This window comes from Coturnix japonica, chromosome 6 (assembly GCF_001577835.2).
Source record: "Coturnix japonica isolate 7356 chromosome 6, Coturnix japonica 2.1, whole genome shotgun sequence".
NCBI classification, from domain to species: domain Eukaryota; kingdom Metazoa; phylum Chordata; class Aves; order Galliformes; family Phasianidae; genus Coturnix; species Coturnix japonica.
The window spans coordinates 30,921,860-30,937,734 of NC_029521.1; the positions used below are offsets into that span (position 1 = coordinate 30,921,860).

Genomic DNA, 15,875 nt, shown 5'->3' on the forward strand with positions numbered 1-15,875 from the left:
CCTGCGGGCAGCCCAGGGCAGGGGCTGGGCTCTGAGCGCTGATGGAGCTGCGGGTGTCCCTGTGCATTGCAGGGGGTGGCACCACGCGGCCGTTATGCCTTAACAGCTGGAACGATATTTTTTCTACGGTTCTGCAGCTCCCGCTTTGCTCCGGGTGGGTTCCCGCACACCCCCAGCCCGGTTTGCCGGCTGCTCCCAGTCCCTCGCACCCTGCGGATCTTCTCGTCATTTCCCCCCGTGCTGGGACTGGAGCTCATTCTGCACCCGTCCTGTTCGGGATGCGATCCTGGAGCTCCGTGATTCAGCTCCAAACGCCATTCCCGGCTCCGGGAGCTGCGATGCGCAGCAGCACCGCAATGGCTGCGGGCGGCGCCGCGCTCCGTTCCCCCCCGTTTCGCTCCGCTCCGCCCCGCGCCGCCCCCGCTCCGCTGCGCGCACATTGCGCGGCTCTGGGCGCCCGGTGATGGTGCTGCTGCTTCTTTCCTTCCCTGCCCTCCAAATGCTCCCCCGGCCGCACTGATGAACGGGTTCTCATCTGATTCCGCCTTTCAAGAGGACGCAGATGGAAAATCTACTCTTATGCGGCGGGGATGGATTATTGGGTTTCGCCTTCCGCAGTTTGATGGGGAAGAATCCCTTTAAATCTGCCCGCTAGGAACAGCCCCCAGGTTCTAACGCGGAGGAATGGCAGCGTGCTCAGGTAGAGCGGGCGGGCAGCGTGCACCGTGATGGAGCGTGCCTGCAAGGTCAGTTCCTGTACGTGTCCGTGCGTGTAAGTGTGTGCGAGATGGGTTTTATATATGTCTGATCGTGTGCTACGGACGGGCCTCGTATAATCCATTTTCAAACGCCCTGTTTTTCCACTCGGTGCCGTTTATTCCCCTCCCTTCCCGACCACTTTCTGGTTGCTGTGGTTAATGCTGCTCCGCTCTGCAGCAGCTGCGGGTTCGGGTGGCAGACAAACCCCCTGCGTCCAGCTCCGGGGCTGCACCTCCCGGCTGCGGGGTTTGTCCGCCCTGGCCGAACCGCGGTGTGTGATGGAGACACTGAGTGCCCGGCCTGGGACTGCAGGGACAGCGCTGGGGCCGGCAGCGTTGGTGCTTCAGGGTAATGAAGGCTGTGATGGATGGATGTCGTGAGGGAAAGTGGCTGGTGGGATCGTTGAACTGTTGATTTGGATGCATCCTGTTCCCTGCACCGTACTGCGCACACTGCAAACCTTGCGGGCTGCTTATTTCTGCCCAGCTGCCTGCTCCCCTGCTGCTGTCGGCATCATCGTCTCACTGCAATTCCTGGCCCTCTCAGGTAGCTCAGTGCTGCCTTTACTAAAACAAGCAATAATTATGGACCAAATGCATTGCAGTCAGAGCAGCTTTGCGTGCTGATTCTCAGATGGTGGCAGCTCCAGAGGACGCATGCACTGCAGCACAGCAGTGTGTAGGCAGGAGGTTCCCTGCTGCCAGGCCTGCCGTGGTTTTAACCCAGTGCCTCTTTTACCTCCACTGTTCCTGGTCAGCACGAATATGGCACTAAGGGGTGCTCAGGAATGGAACCTTTGGTAGCGGGGATTAGACCCAAAGGTAAATTCAATGGCTGCGGGTACAGGAGTGCCTGGACTGGGGGAAGCTGCACCTGCCATGAGGGCCTGATGGAAAAGCCAGCAGCTGGTTTTGAGGGGGCTGCTGGAAACCTCTGCTCTGGGATGTATTGGGGATCCAGGTGCCTATGGAGCATTTCCTCTTATGTCTCCTGAAAGTGGTGGCTGTTGACACCTCCTACTTTACAAACCTTTACAAAGTTTTAGCTGCAGTCAATTGACCCAAAGAATCCGACTTTGTTTCACTGTTTTTCCAACTGTATCTCTCATGTATCTCATCTTTTGTGTGGTCTAATAGAGATGGGAGAGGGGAGAACGGCTTTAAAATAAAGAGGGGAGATTTGGTTGGATGTTAGGAAGAAATTCTTTACTCAGAGGGTGCTGAGGTTCTGGAACCACCCAGAGAAGCTCTGGATGCCCCAGCCCTGGGGGTGCCCAAGGCCAGGCTGGATGGGGCAGCCTGAGCTGGTAGGGAGCAGCCAGGCCATGGCATTGGGTTGGAGCTTGATGACCTTTAATGTCCCTTCCAATCTAAGGCATTCTATAATAAGTGAAGGCCTTTAAATAATGATCTTCTTTACAGTGCTTTATTTTTAGAACATTTCTTCTGTTGCCTTATCGTGCACAGCCCTTCGTGCATAACAACAGTTTAAATGGAGCAATAAAGCAAAGCAGGTTCTGAATCCTTATGTAGATTGATTGATGGAGCTCCTGGATTGGGGCACAGGAGGCTCCACCCCACTCCTCAGCTGTGGGCTCTGACAGCAGACAGCAGCACCTACACAGGTGGTGGGAAAGCAGCTGGATTTTAGGCTGTGCTTCAGGCTTCCAAATTAAATCATTCCTTTAATCCTATCTATTTCTCCAGACCAAGCCAGTAGCATTGATCTTCATGCTGAGGAAAAGGGGAGCTTTCTTGTCCCTGGAGCATTAAGTGCTGGCTGTTATCAGTGGTAGAACACCACACAAATGCTGCAGGGTCCTGACCTGGGAAGGTAATCCCCTGCTTTCCTTTGTCTCTGACAGAAGTCAGATAGACCTGAATCACAAAGATCTGAGGAATGCAATATAGTTCAGTAGAAAATAGTCTAAGGGAGAATGATGTCCTTAGCATTCTTTTGATAAAACTCCTTCAGCTCCACAGCAGCCCACTACTCACTATTGCAGGAGCTCAGGTCAGGGACTGTTGGCAAAGGTGACCCTGGGGAGGGAGGAGGCCCATCATCCCATCAGCATCACTCCCAGGCTGGGCACAGCTCAGCTCCAGGCACACACATTGGTTTGCTGTAAGCCCAGTGGGCACCATATATACATATATATACATATATATACATACGCACTGCTCTGCAGGCAGCTCTACCAGGTGGTCAGTTGACCTTGGCAAGGTCAAGTGTGATTGGGAACCTCATATATCTTCATGCTCCAGTGAAAAGTGTTCAGTTTAAGACACAGAAGGTGCATTTTCTATCCTTGTAAGCACAGTGCCTCATCTCCTGCTTTCTCCTTTGGCCCCAGGGCTCAGCTCCATCTTACCGTGGTGCAGCCATGCCTTGGCCCCAAGCTGCCAGGCTGAGCCCTGGGCATTCCTGTGCTACCCAAACCCATACTGTGCTTTGCTCCTGCTGATTGCACAGCAACAACCAAAGCTGGCTGCCTGCAAGGAGCCGGGTGCTGATTGCAGAGAGCTCAGCTGTGCAGAGGGCTGCAGCACAAGGTGCTGCTCAGGCCACCAGCCTGTGGTAACCCAGGCTCCTCTGTTTCAGCACTTCTGGTACAGATGGAACTGATTCAGACCTGGGGTTCTGATAACAAAAGTGCTTTTCTGGGAGCTGGATTCGATGATCCAAGTCGGGGTGTTCTGGTTCTGTGATGCTCTTTGCAGGACTGCTCGGTTTTGTCGTGCACATCCTGAGCTGCAGAGCGATGTGTCCCCTGGCACGTACTGTCAGTAAAGGGCAGCATTAACCAACCCCAGGTGGCTCACGCTGTATCTTACTGGGATGTAAATCTGAAACAAATCCTGTATCGGTGGCACCCAATTAAAAAGACATTGCATGCAAAGAGCCTGATCCTGGTGCTGCCGAGTCAGTGTCAGAGATCTTACTGACTCCAGGAGACTCAGGATGTGCCAAGTGTCTGAAGACACACATGGATGTTTGGGTAGGACGCTTTTAGGTAGAGAATCTGTGCATTTATTTTATTATTGCTGCTAGAGCTGATGTTATCTCCCTTATTAACAGGGCGTTTGAAAGTGCAATGCAGTCTGCATACAGAATATAGACATAAGCGTACAAAAGTGCTTCATCTGAAGGATTCTGGGCCCAGGGTGTTCAACGTGTGCCAGAGCTCTGTGCTCACAGGGAGCAAATCACCTGGGAGAAGAGCAGGGGGCAGACACAGGGAGGGCAGAGATTCTGTGTTTTACTCTTGTTGTTAACGTTATCCTTATAACTTGCAAATTATACTTATAGATACAATTAGTTTCACCTCTCCTTAATGCATATTAGTGTATTTTGCTGTTTATAGCAATACTGGTATTTAAGGTCATGCATCAATCTCTACCTAACCCCGAGCAGCAGGCATGAGTTACATAGAATTATAGAATGGTTTGAGTTGGAAGGGACCCTTAAGATCGTGTAGTTCCAGCCCCTGCTGTAGGCAGGGACACCTCCCATAGCCCAGGGTGCTCACAGCCCCATCCAGCCTGGCCTCGAATGCTTCCATGGAGGGGGCATCCACAGCCTCACTGGGCAACCTGTGCCAGTGTCTCACAGTAAAGAATTGCTTCTTAACATCACATCTAATGTTCACTACCATGCATGGCAGCAGCACCATAGGACTGACACACGGTCCAAGTCATGGATGCTGCGTCTTCAGTACCACGTGCAGAACACTTAAAATCATCCAGTTAAAATATGGCCAAACAGCCTGATGACAGTGCGATTACTCCCTAATTGTTATTTTTCCCTTTAGAAAGGCTTTTTGAGATGCTAATGTGGAAAATCATCTGTTTTTTTTCCTTCTTCTGTTTGTGTACTTCTGGAAGCTTATGGCACCATGACAGAACAACACTTTCTAAATGGGCTTTATGGCACTCAGTCAGGGCAAAGTGAGTTTAATGCGGTCAGATCACAAGGTAACTCCATCAGAAGCTGATGGAAGATTGCACGGGAACTGTGAATGTAACATTTCCTGTGTTATAAAGGATTGGTCTCTACATGTCATGGAGACCACAGACTCAGGGAGGATGGTAGACAGGTGACAGAGAGACAAAAAGGGTCTGACTTCTTGAAATGGAGAAAACTGGGTAACATGAAACATTCCATTTCTTTTCTCTTATTTAAGGTGATAAAATAGGAATATCTATTTCTGTGTCACAGGAACTAATGGGCACACAGAGCACTACTGATCCTGGTGCTCCTGCAACACCAACACAAGTCAGATATGGTACAAATAGAGAAAACCTCTCATCCAGTTCTGTCGTAAGGAATAAATCCTGCCTATTAATGGCTGACATGTTGTTATATGTGAGCTCACATAAACTGGAGCACTGAACTGACCCAGTTCTTTATTCTTATGGCTCATAAGATGTCTTCTCTCCACTCCTTCTAAATCTGGCACGGCTGCTTCCACAACGTTGGCTTTTTATAGATTCAGGGCTCATTTTCGTATGTGATATTTTCTTACTCCATCTGAAAACAAATATCAGCAAAGCGAGCTCTTGAGAAATGTGAAGGCAGACTGGAAATGGAATAGAACCACCCAGAGCACAGATTTGTTCTCTGCCTTAAAGGCAAAGCTTCACATTTTCTTATATACAGGAAAAAAGACTCTCCACGCATCCTCAGCAGCACCACGTTTGTGTGTTGGGGCAGGCAGGGATTTTCAGTCCCAGCCTTTGTCTCTGTGTAGGTCTGCAGTGACAGCATGCCATGGTATCTGGACTTCAAATCAGTTCCAGAAAGCAGTGAGTGTTTGGTCCATAGCAGCAGATCCCCATGGTGATCATGGGGTGCTCACTGGTGCTTCTATCATTACTTACTGCTTATGTTGGTAGCAAAATGAAATGGTTGCTCACAGTGCATTGTTATCATTTACTGCTATTGAAACTCCTTGCATGCTGGGTAAGGCCAGACAGCCTCACTAGTTCCTGGGAAATGCTTTTGTGTTGGATGGGAAGTTTGTTTCTCATTTATTGCATCCAAGGTAAAGTCAGAGGGTGCATAAGAAAAGGACCTGGTGCTGTTTGGATTCAGCCATGCCCGCAGTCGCTGCTCCCACCATTCAGACCACTGGTGGGGACAAGGCCATGGCAACGGAGCTGTGCAGCCTGCTGACTCACTGCAGGGATCTCATTGTGCCCCACCATCCTCAGGCTGCATCCTGGCTCAGCAGCAGTCAGCACAGTGGCTGATTGCCCACAGGTGCCCCCTCATTAGCTGTCAGTTACACAGCAGGTGTAGAGCTGCTGACCTGATGCTCAGCACATCCTGCCTGGGTTGGTCTGGGCAGCTCTTATAAACAGGGCAGTGCTGCAGATCTCTTTGTTTGGTGGGGGGCCTGGCCTAATGAGATCTGGTTATTACAAACTGAACTAAAGCATAGAGGAGAAGCAAATGGGAAGTATCATAGATGGAAAGGATGGAAAAAAGAGGAGAAGTTGGCATATGTTGGGGCTGTCCCATGAGGGAAGGGCTGGTTTAGTGCAGTACCTGGCTGCTGGGCAGCATCTCTGGTCCTATTTGGGTTGATCCAGTGATGCCCCACAGCGTGAATGGAAAGTTAAGAAGAAGGAAAATAGGTGCTTCTGGTAAGAAATGTCATTGCTGACACTTACAAATGAGTCACTCAACAGCTGCATTTGACACTGATGGTATCATACAGACATGAATCTTTTTCCTTCTATTTCTATGTCAATCCACAAACAGTGATATCAGGTAGCATTAGTTGGCTCAGGAGCAGATGTACCTCCTGGGAAGGGGAGTCTGCACAGAAACAGACGCACATGGAGATCTCCAGATCATGAACAAAAGACAGAAAGGCAGAGAGAGAGAAATGCAGGGGTTTGTTAAAACAACAGGCATAACTATGGATCAGAGTTTGAAGGCACTACTAAATGTCAGCCCCTAATGAGACCAGATCATTCAGCTGCTGATAAAACCTACCCTGGAAACCATGAGCTGCATTGCTGCTGCCCCCAGCCAGCCCCTGGGCTCAGTGCCTCATCTTTGTGTTTTCCTTGGTATCTTTTATCATTTCTTTGTACATTGTTGTCTATAGGAACGGGTTTGGTAACGCTGGGCTGTGATTTAAGCACACTGGAAATGATTCCTGCTCTGCTTTTCATCATTTGGAGCACAGTTGTTGCAGTTCCTGTGCTGCACTTTCAGCTCCAGGCACATCCTGGGGCACACGCATCTGTCTGCTGCACAGCCCAGCCATCCTCACAGCTCTCACTGGTAACTCAGGATATCTCAGCACACCCCTCTAGGAATTATTATTATTATTTACAGTTTATGTATTTATTTGACCACTGAGATCAGCACCATACATATAAAATGTTCTATCTCAGTAACAGCAATAATTACTTTTTTGCCCAAAGGACCCCGACGTTTGCACTGATGTAAATGGGGCTGTTTCCTTACAGATAGGAGCACAGAATGCTAACACACAACAGGCCGCTTCCCACTGACAGCTTAGAGAGCAGGGGCTGAGAACCTGCAGAACTTTGGATGCCATTTAAAAGAGGCAACTGGGGATCAGCGACTTCTCATTAAACACGTGCTCAAAATTTGCCAAGCAATGTGCATCAAACCAGAATGTTTTTTCCTCCTTAAAGTGTGCTATAATGAGAAGCAGAAAGGGAGGGAGGTGAGGCAAACTTTGATCAAAGGAAATGTCTGTTTAGCTCTCACCAAGGTGCTTCATTTCCACCTGGAGTGTATAATAAAGCACCACAGCCAGGAGCCAGGCCAGGCACAAAATCAGTGTGGGAGAAATGGAGGCAGTGCAGCCTCTCCTCATCCCTCCCACCCCACCCCTGCTGCATGACATGGCAGTGGCTGCGCAGTCACAGTGTTTCCCTCCTGTTTGCACAGACTCAGCTATTCTCCCATTTCAGCCAGTGGGGCCAGTATATCTGTGTCCGTGTGGTGCCCATACCCAGCAGCACTGCCACCAGGAGCACTGGGACATGCTGCAGCTGCCAGCAGGTGCTGGGGATGCTGTTGGAGCAGTGCTACGTTCAGAGCTCTCAGTGATAAACAGCTGCCCAGATAGAGGTGATGATATTCAATATTTCAGTGGTTTGAACAAACCATTAAACAAACAGAGGATGAGGGAGCTGGGGGTGTTCAGCCTGGAGAAGAGAGGGCTCCGGGGAGAGCTCGTTGCTGCCCTCCAGTACTTGAAGGGAGCTTGTAAGCAGGTGGGAGAGTGACTTTGTACATGGTCTGATACACAGGGGAAGAGCTTTAAACCAGAAGAGCGGAGATTTAGATTAGATGTGAAGTGGAAATTCTTTGCTGAGGGTGGTGAGGCCCTGGCAGTGCTGTGCAGGGCTGTGGGTGCTCCATCCTTGGAGGTGCCCCAGGCCATGGATGGGACCTGGGCAGCCTGAGCTGGGGGAGCACCCAGCCCTCAGCAGGGGTGGGGCTGGGGGGCTATAGGGGCCCTTCCAGCCCAGCCATGATGTGTTTCTGTGAACATAATGGCTGCAGAGACCTGTGCAGTCATCGATTCTGTACCACTCTGCTGCAGCTGGAGTGCCTGGTATCTCAGGAGCTGTCAGAAGCTTTGTAACCTGGAGGGCAGGACTGAACCCATCCAGATGTGCAGTGTGGCTGTGATTCAGCTGTGCTAGCAGGGGAAGGAGCACAGGAGCTGGCCTGCAGCTGTGGCCCCTCAGGGGGCAGCTCATTGTACCCAGGCAAGACATCTTGCTGTATGTTGCCTAACAACGAGCTGTTGTTAGACTGAGAGGCTGGATTTTGCACTGGAACAGGCCAAGCTGTTTTGTTCCTCTCCTGCTGGAGGCGACATCTCCTGAAGTGGCAGCCACAGGTTGTCCCCTGACCTGCAGAGAGCTGTTCCTGCAGCACGCCGGGCACCGGCTCCTTTAATCTGTGTCTGGACCCCCAGCCCTCCTGCCCCATGTGAGCTGTTTGCTGTGTGTAGGGGCTGCTGCCTCAGGGACGCTCAGGGTGGAGGATGCTGCTCACAGTCGCGCAGCTCCTGGGCTAATAATAAGATGCTGCATCTCCTCTTACACTCAGCAGAGATAGAGGTTGAGGATTTTTTTCAGTCTCTCCCCACCTGATTCCCATGCAGGCTTGCAATTGATTTTCCCCAAATAAACCGACTCTCGTCATCATAACATAACCAGATGGGGAGGGTTTAGTGAAAATACCTCCGGAGAGGCCGGCAGGGAGGCGGATGCAGGAAGCGGATCCTCCCCGTATCGCTGGCACGGGTTGGTAAGTTCCATCTGAAAAACCCAAAGCTGTTCCCTGTGCTGAGTCACAGCCCCTCGGCGCCGGAGGCAGCGCAGGTGAGACAGCGCCGCTCGGGATCCCTCCTGAGCGCGTTTATCAGCTGATCCCATTTGAGCCACATCCTTCGAGTGCATTGCAGGTGTGGTTCTGTCTGCACAAGGCTTCTGTCGCGTTTCTCTCTCAGCTGCGTGGCTCTTCTAATGCACACGCGGTGCCAGCCCTGGTGGCAGCCCCCATGGCCCCATGGCAGGAGCAGCCCTGTGCCCCCAGCACAGCCCCCCTTGTGCCCCCGCAGTGCAATCCCACTGAGTTTGGGGTTGCCGGGTGCGTTGCTCCCCTGCTGGCTGAAGCAACAGCTTTATTTAGACTCGCTTTTGTGGTGTGTTCCAGCGGTTCAGATGCACAGCTAAAGGCTGTTTGCTTTCTGAAGCTCTTCCATCTTCTTTTATCCACAGAAATGGGGTGAAATCCAGGCTGTGAGTGTGCATGGGGGGATGGGAGGTGGGGGCTGGTGGTGCTGGGAGCCAATCGTGCCCCTGGCAGCAGAGCTGCACAGCAGCATTCCCTGACCACCATTAAAACCCAGCTTTTGGCTTTAGAAAGTGGCTGTTTGTTTTGCTAAGTTATAGATTATTGAGATGGAAAAATAATCTCGGATATAGACATGGAAATTTAATTGGCAGTCCCTCCTAGGTTGCAGATTTGTATTTTATGAACAAACCCATCTGAAGTAAATACTAAACTTAAGATACCGTGGGTAAGTGTGTGTTTTCCATGTACTTTTACATAGATTTTATACAGTGAGCAAGAATTGCTGTCCCGAGGAGCAGCGCTGCCCTGCCCCCAACGCTGCCCTCCCACCCCATCTATTCTCCACCATCCCTGAGCACTTGGGCTCCTGCTTCTCTCCCAGGCAGGGAGCCGATCCCACTCCTTCACTCCTGTACGTTCCTATTTCAATATAGAGATGGACAAAGTGAGCCAAAAGGGTGGGGGGGAACCTCTTGTTACATCAAAGGACCGGGATACGTTGCTGTCTCAGCCCTAATGTTTGGAGTGTTGTATCAGGGAGATCCAGTCCCAGCCTAGGAGCACTCGGACACTGTGTGGGGCTGGGGACAACATAGTCGTACTGGGAGCCGTAAGAGTTTCTGTAGATTCACTGAAGGTGGTGGAGGCTGAATGATAACCCGTAAAGCTTCCCATGGCTGGAGAGCTGAGGCCATGGGCTTGATGTATTCTTTATGGTCATCTGGGTCCTGCATGCTTTCCTAACTGGCATGATTTGGGGCAGTGCTGAGCCTGGCTCTGTGCCACGTCCTCTCCATCACAGCAAAGTGGGCTCCCAGAGCAGGGCAATTGTGTTCTGTTCATGTTCTGCCTGTGGCCATGGGAGCTCCACAGCCCAAACCATGCAGCTGGCCTGGCCTGCTGCTCTGACATAGGGTTTACTGAGGGCACTGAGTGATGATGTGTGTGTGGCTCCAGCCACAGACTTGGAGTTGGTGCCTGGCCCAGAGAGGCTGCTCACAGCCCTGGGTTGTTCCCATGCTGATGTGACACAAAAGTGACAATGTTTTTCCACTTGGAAAACTTAAATCTTGACATAGATTCGCTCTGTGATGCTCGTTTGATGTGAGCTGGGATTGGAGTGGGATATTACCAGAAATGGGGCTCATCTCCTTCCTTCTGGTTGTGCTGTAGCTGGGCTGTGGGGCTCAGCAGCTCCATGCAGCAGGGCTGGGTGCTCCCCTGCATGTTGTGCGGTCAGTGCTCAGGGAAGCTGCAAGAAGCAGGAATCAGAACGATGGTCTTGTTGGAAGAAGTGAAGATGCAGGTGGAGCCTTGTGGTGAGCTCTGGGTTCCACCATTTTCTGGAGAACCCTGGGTTCTGTGGGGAGAATGCTTTAAAGCGCGTGCAAGAGGGGCTGCATACCCAGAGCTGAGCGCTGGGGCAGCTCATCATGAGACACAGGGCTGGGCCTCATCTGCTGCTCATTGCTGCAAGGGAATCAAAGCTGCAGCAACTGTGCTGCGAGCCCCTTAAAAACAGCTGCAAAAGAAAACAGAACACAGTCACAGCAGTGAGCAGTGCAATACGAAGGCTGCATAATTATATTGATATTTCCTGTGTTCCTACTAGTATCTGCTGATGGAGACTGTAACAGCTGGAGCAGAACAGGGCACTCACCGTGGTGCTCCTTGTGCTGCTGCAGGTGCCTTCTGTGCACTGGGACCAGTTTCCTCTGCAAACCCATAACTGTCTCCTGCCAGTGTCCCTTAATAGCGTTGGGTAGTTTCTTGTTCTTGAGTTATTGTGGAAAAACTCAGAACTATTGTTCTCACTGTCATAACATCAATAATTTATAACTGCCGGCTTAATGCCTCTCGCACAAATCACGGATCCTGGTTATTTATTTCCTGGCTGTTCCTTTTGTTTTAGATGAGTGATAACGAGCACCTTCCTGCAACACTGCAGTGCTTTCCATCTTATTTCCCATCTTTTGCTATTACAACCTAGTACCTTGTTTACCTGGCTGCTACACAACAGATGTCCTCAATGAAGACTTGATCTTTCCTTCTAAACCTCTGTTTGCTGGGTACACCAAGTTGTGTTTTAAATATAGATTATCTTGTACTTTTCATCTTGAATTTTGTGTTGCTTAGTTACCTATTTTTCTGTGGTTATTGTTTTCATTTTTTCTTCCTTTTTCTTGCTTTATATCCCTCTTTCATCTTGATTGACCCAGATAATCCTCTGTTATCAGCAGGCTGTTATAGCCTTTCCTTCACTCCACAGGTTGCCAGCAGGGTCCCACATTCTTCCAGCCCACCTCCCAGCCCTCTGCTGGGACTCTCCATCCCAGTGGCTGTTCCCCAGTCTCTGATTCCATGCCCTACACATGATGGGTTCCCTAGCTTTGTCTTACCAAATCTTCTTAAGCAGTTAATTGTTTAGCATCCAGCGTTTAAGTACACACTGTGAAACTGAGACTCAGATTTACACTCTCATGCTTTACACGTTTACTTGCATGATTTCATTGAGCACAGGCTGCTGCCCGCTGCCAAGAGCAAGGGTCAGCTGGGAGGTCAGGAGCCAGGAGGGAGCATCTTCCTTGCTAGGAGGGATGTAGCATAAGCCTTGTGAGAAGCGATATTCTCTGAAGGAGGGAGTGCAGAGGGCTGTCAGACTGGAAAATGCTGAACTGAAATACTACTCAGCATGGTGAAGCCCTGGTACTGCTGCCCAGAGCCGTGGGTACCCCATCCCTGGAGATGTTCCAGGCCATGGCTGGGCCATGGGCAGCCAGAACTGGGGGGCACTCAGCCCATGGCAGGGTGTTTACTTGGGGGGGGGTCTGAGTCCCTTCCAACCCAGCCATGCTGGGATTCTGCTATTGCAGCTCTGAATAGATAATTAGGAAAGAGCACTTCTGTAGCTGTGCCCCGTCTGTAGGCACAAACGTCTATGAGAGGGTTCCACCACTTTATGATACTGCATTTTTCACAGTGAAAAGCAAGGTCAGCAATATCTCCAGCCTGAACAAGTATTTGAGAGGGACATTGAGTGGAGCTGCTGCCAGGAGATACCATTTGGGAATGAGTGACTTTGTTCCTGGTGTTTAGGGGCCAGAAGAGCCCTTGTGGTGCTGCAGGTTTCCTTTTGGTGGAGTGTTTTGGCACTTAGTGTCATGCAGGATAACAAAGGCCATGGCACTGATGTGGGACAGGTCCTTGGGGTGGGTAAATGAGCTCCAGCAGTGGGAAGGGGGAGTGAGTGGCAGCCTTTAAGCTTGGAAAGCTTCTGAGGCCTGGAATGACTCAGGGTTTTTCTGGCTTTGTTGCTGTTGTTCAAATCTCATTCATTTCTTCAAATTTAATTTAAAGCATTCGTTTTGTTTCCTTATAGCTGGAAATGTCAGACAGATAACAACCTGTCTACCTCTCCATGTGATTAACTCACATGGATCACAGCATGTTTGTGGCTTAGCCTGGGAGCACAGGTGAGCACAGAGCCCAGCCCTGCAGGCTGAGTACCTGTGGGTGTGCTGGGTGTATGGAGAGGGTCAGCAGTCAGCATTCTGCTCCTTGGATAGGAGGTTTGTTTGGCAAAAAGCAGTTGCTCTGAAGGGGCCTTCAGGTGCCAGAAGCAGATACAGAAAGGCTTGTCAAAGCACTGTGCTCACCCTGCTGCCCCATCCTCCCCACAAGCTCCTTTTACTGTTCTTTGTTTCATTAATCATTTTCTGCTTGCTGAATATTCCTCTGTGTCCTCCTAGCAGTTGCTCTGTGATATTAAAACACACCATGTTAAGGAGCACTGAGTTCTGGCTGCTCACTTGCCCACAGCACCCAGCAGCACTGAGGAGCACAGCCCACTTGGTGAGTGTTGTGCAGATCACGCAGCCCAGGGCAGGTGCTGCAGCAGATGGGTGCAGGCAGTGACTGCTGCCCCCAGGGACACCCGTGGTAGATTCAGTTCCCCTTCAGTTTTGAAGAACCAAAGGATTTCTGGTTTTCACTTAGATCTGTCCCCAGCTATTTAAGATTACAGCAGTTCTTAATTGCGGTTCATTTGGGATCATGTGAGATCATCAGTGAGATTCAGGATGTGAATAGCCCAGAGCACAGAAATCAAAGCTGTTGCTGGAAAATATTCCCTGCCATATGCTATGATGTTGTAATGTGACAGAAACCTGTGTACCTACAATTATCCCAGCTAATTGGGTAACAATGCATATCAATATGGCTGCATTTGTTACTGTTTTGCCAGTCCCTGTGCTGACATCAGCTGAGTGCTGCCCACTCCCAGTGCTAAGCAGCCCCATGGTGTGATGCCCAGTGCTGGATCAGGAGTCACAGCAATGTGACATTCAAGCAGTTTCTTGCTGAACTGGGTATCACCCTCGGTTCCATCCTCCCCAGCAGTGTTCCTGCTAGTAGCCTGCATGGTGTGAAGGGCAGCCCTTTGTCCTCCAGTGACTGCAGTACAGAAGATCTTGCTTTTACCAGAGCTCGTCCAAAGATCTCTCGGTCTTTCCCAGGGACCATCTTCACCCCCAGCCCCCACCAGCAGATCCAGATCTAATTCCATGGGCGCTGGGACCCTTGGCCCACCCTGGGACCCCCCCTCCCAGCAGATGCCCCCATACAGTGGGGCCTACAACGTGTACTCCACATCCCTCACCAACACCCCCAGGACACACCGCCAGCAGCACTCTTGCCTCAGTCCAATTTCCTTTCTTTCTTAACCAGTTTATGGACCAAGCGACGTGCTCCCTGTTAAATAAGGGGACAGAGGTGGGCTGAGACTGGGGAGGGGAGCTCAGCAATTGCCAAGACGTGGTAATTTAAACTGAAAAAAAAAACAGATTTGAAATAATCCGATACTCAAAGAATGTACTTGGGGGATGAACAGGCAGCATTAGAGCTTACGGGCATCTAACAGCTTGTAGTCAACTTCCCACCAAGTCCTTGTTAAATGTGTTTCTATTAGCATAGAGCTGGGCACATATCTGCTTACAAATGAAACAAATACTCCAACTGAAAATCCATTTTTTACTTGGAAAACCACAGTGCGGCTGAGGAAAGGTCCCACCTGCCACCAGCAGCCATCCACGCCATCTGATCCCCAGCGCCACGTTGGCTGAGGATGAGTCACTCTGGAAACTGGTCATGTTTATGAAATCTACAGTGCGGTGCTGTTTGTTGCCACAGTAGAGCCCACTATTTACTATCTCATTCACAAACTGAATAGCTCCAAGGACTGAAATCTTTTTCTGATGCTCTGCAGTCCAGCTGTGTTGTGTGTTCGCACAGAAGAGGGTTGGAGAGGTACCGTTAAAGAGTTGTTTGGCGATATTAATGACATGCTTAAAGCTTTGCCATGGAGTGCTTTTGGATCATGCGATGCCATCTGTGATGCAGTCGCTTGTGGTTCATGAGACAGGAATGAATTCCTTGGGAAAGTGGATGGAGTAGTGCAGACTCTGATTTAGATAATGCAATGACACAGCATTAAGCTGAGAGAATTAAGTCTGAAAGGCCTCCCTCACTAATAATCCCAGGCAAATCAGTGAAATTACTGCGAGCTGCTCTAGTTTAGCTGGGCATTCAGATAGGGGTGCAGTTGTATTGCTATTGTAACATGGCCGATGGGTTGGTGTATCCAAAGGACTGCAGAGTGTCCAGGGAAAAATGAAAAATTAACTTCCTATCTATGAGCTACTGCCTCTATTTGTTGTTCATTTCTTCAGTAATGCAGCCATAGGAGATAAAAGAGCACAAAAGATGTCCTGGTCGGGTAATATCAAACTTGTGTTATAATGGTAAGTTCTGCGTGTTGGGGTTTGGGAATAATTCTGCCTCCTGGCCCTTCCATTCTATTAATGTCTTCTGTATTTACTGTAAAACATTTGCACTCACAGATGTGACACCCAGCTGTGTTTTGCACTTAAAAAACACAAACACATGAAAAGAAACCCCACAAACAGCCATAACATTTAAAATGAAATGTCAGTATGGATGTGAAGCAGAGCACGTGTGCATGAATGTAAGCTATGTATGTGTAGCTAACAGGGTTCGGGATTTTGCTGTGGATTTTGTAACCTTGGCCCACCCATCAATGAGTCAAAGCTAACAGTGGCTGAGGGATTAACCTTTGAGGATGAGCTGTGGTCAGTCAGGATTTGACATGTGCCTGTTAAAGCTGTAGCTGGCATTGATCTAATCCTGAGCAACACCTGGGCTGCACATCCAGCTGCAGGAACTCATTGCAGTGGGTT

At 50.0% G+C, this 15,875-nt stretch overlaps 1 protein-coding gene across 18 annotated transcripts in view; it reads left to right on the forward strand.

The window, feature by feature from the left end:
• The first annotated feature begins 414 nt into the window (after window positions 1–414).
• Window positions 415–15,875, forward strand: part of JAKMIP3 (Janus kinase and microtubule interacting protein 3) — a 45,562-nt gene continuing 30,101 nt past the window's right edge. For 12 of the 18 annotated variants that reach the window (XM_015867595.2, XM_015867598.2, XM_015867601.2 and 9 more), the window contains exon 1: window positions 416–746. The gene's annotated coding sequence lies outside the window, so the exon portion shown is untranslated. Of the gene's footprint in view, window positions 747–9,051; window positions 9,147–15,875 lie in introns of those variants that run through there. The other 6 variants (XM_015867605.2, XM_015867606.2, XM_015867607.2 and 3 more) reach the window with 3 other exon arrangements.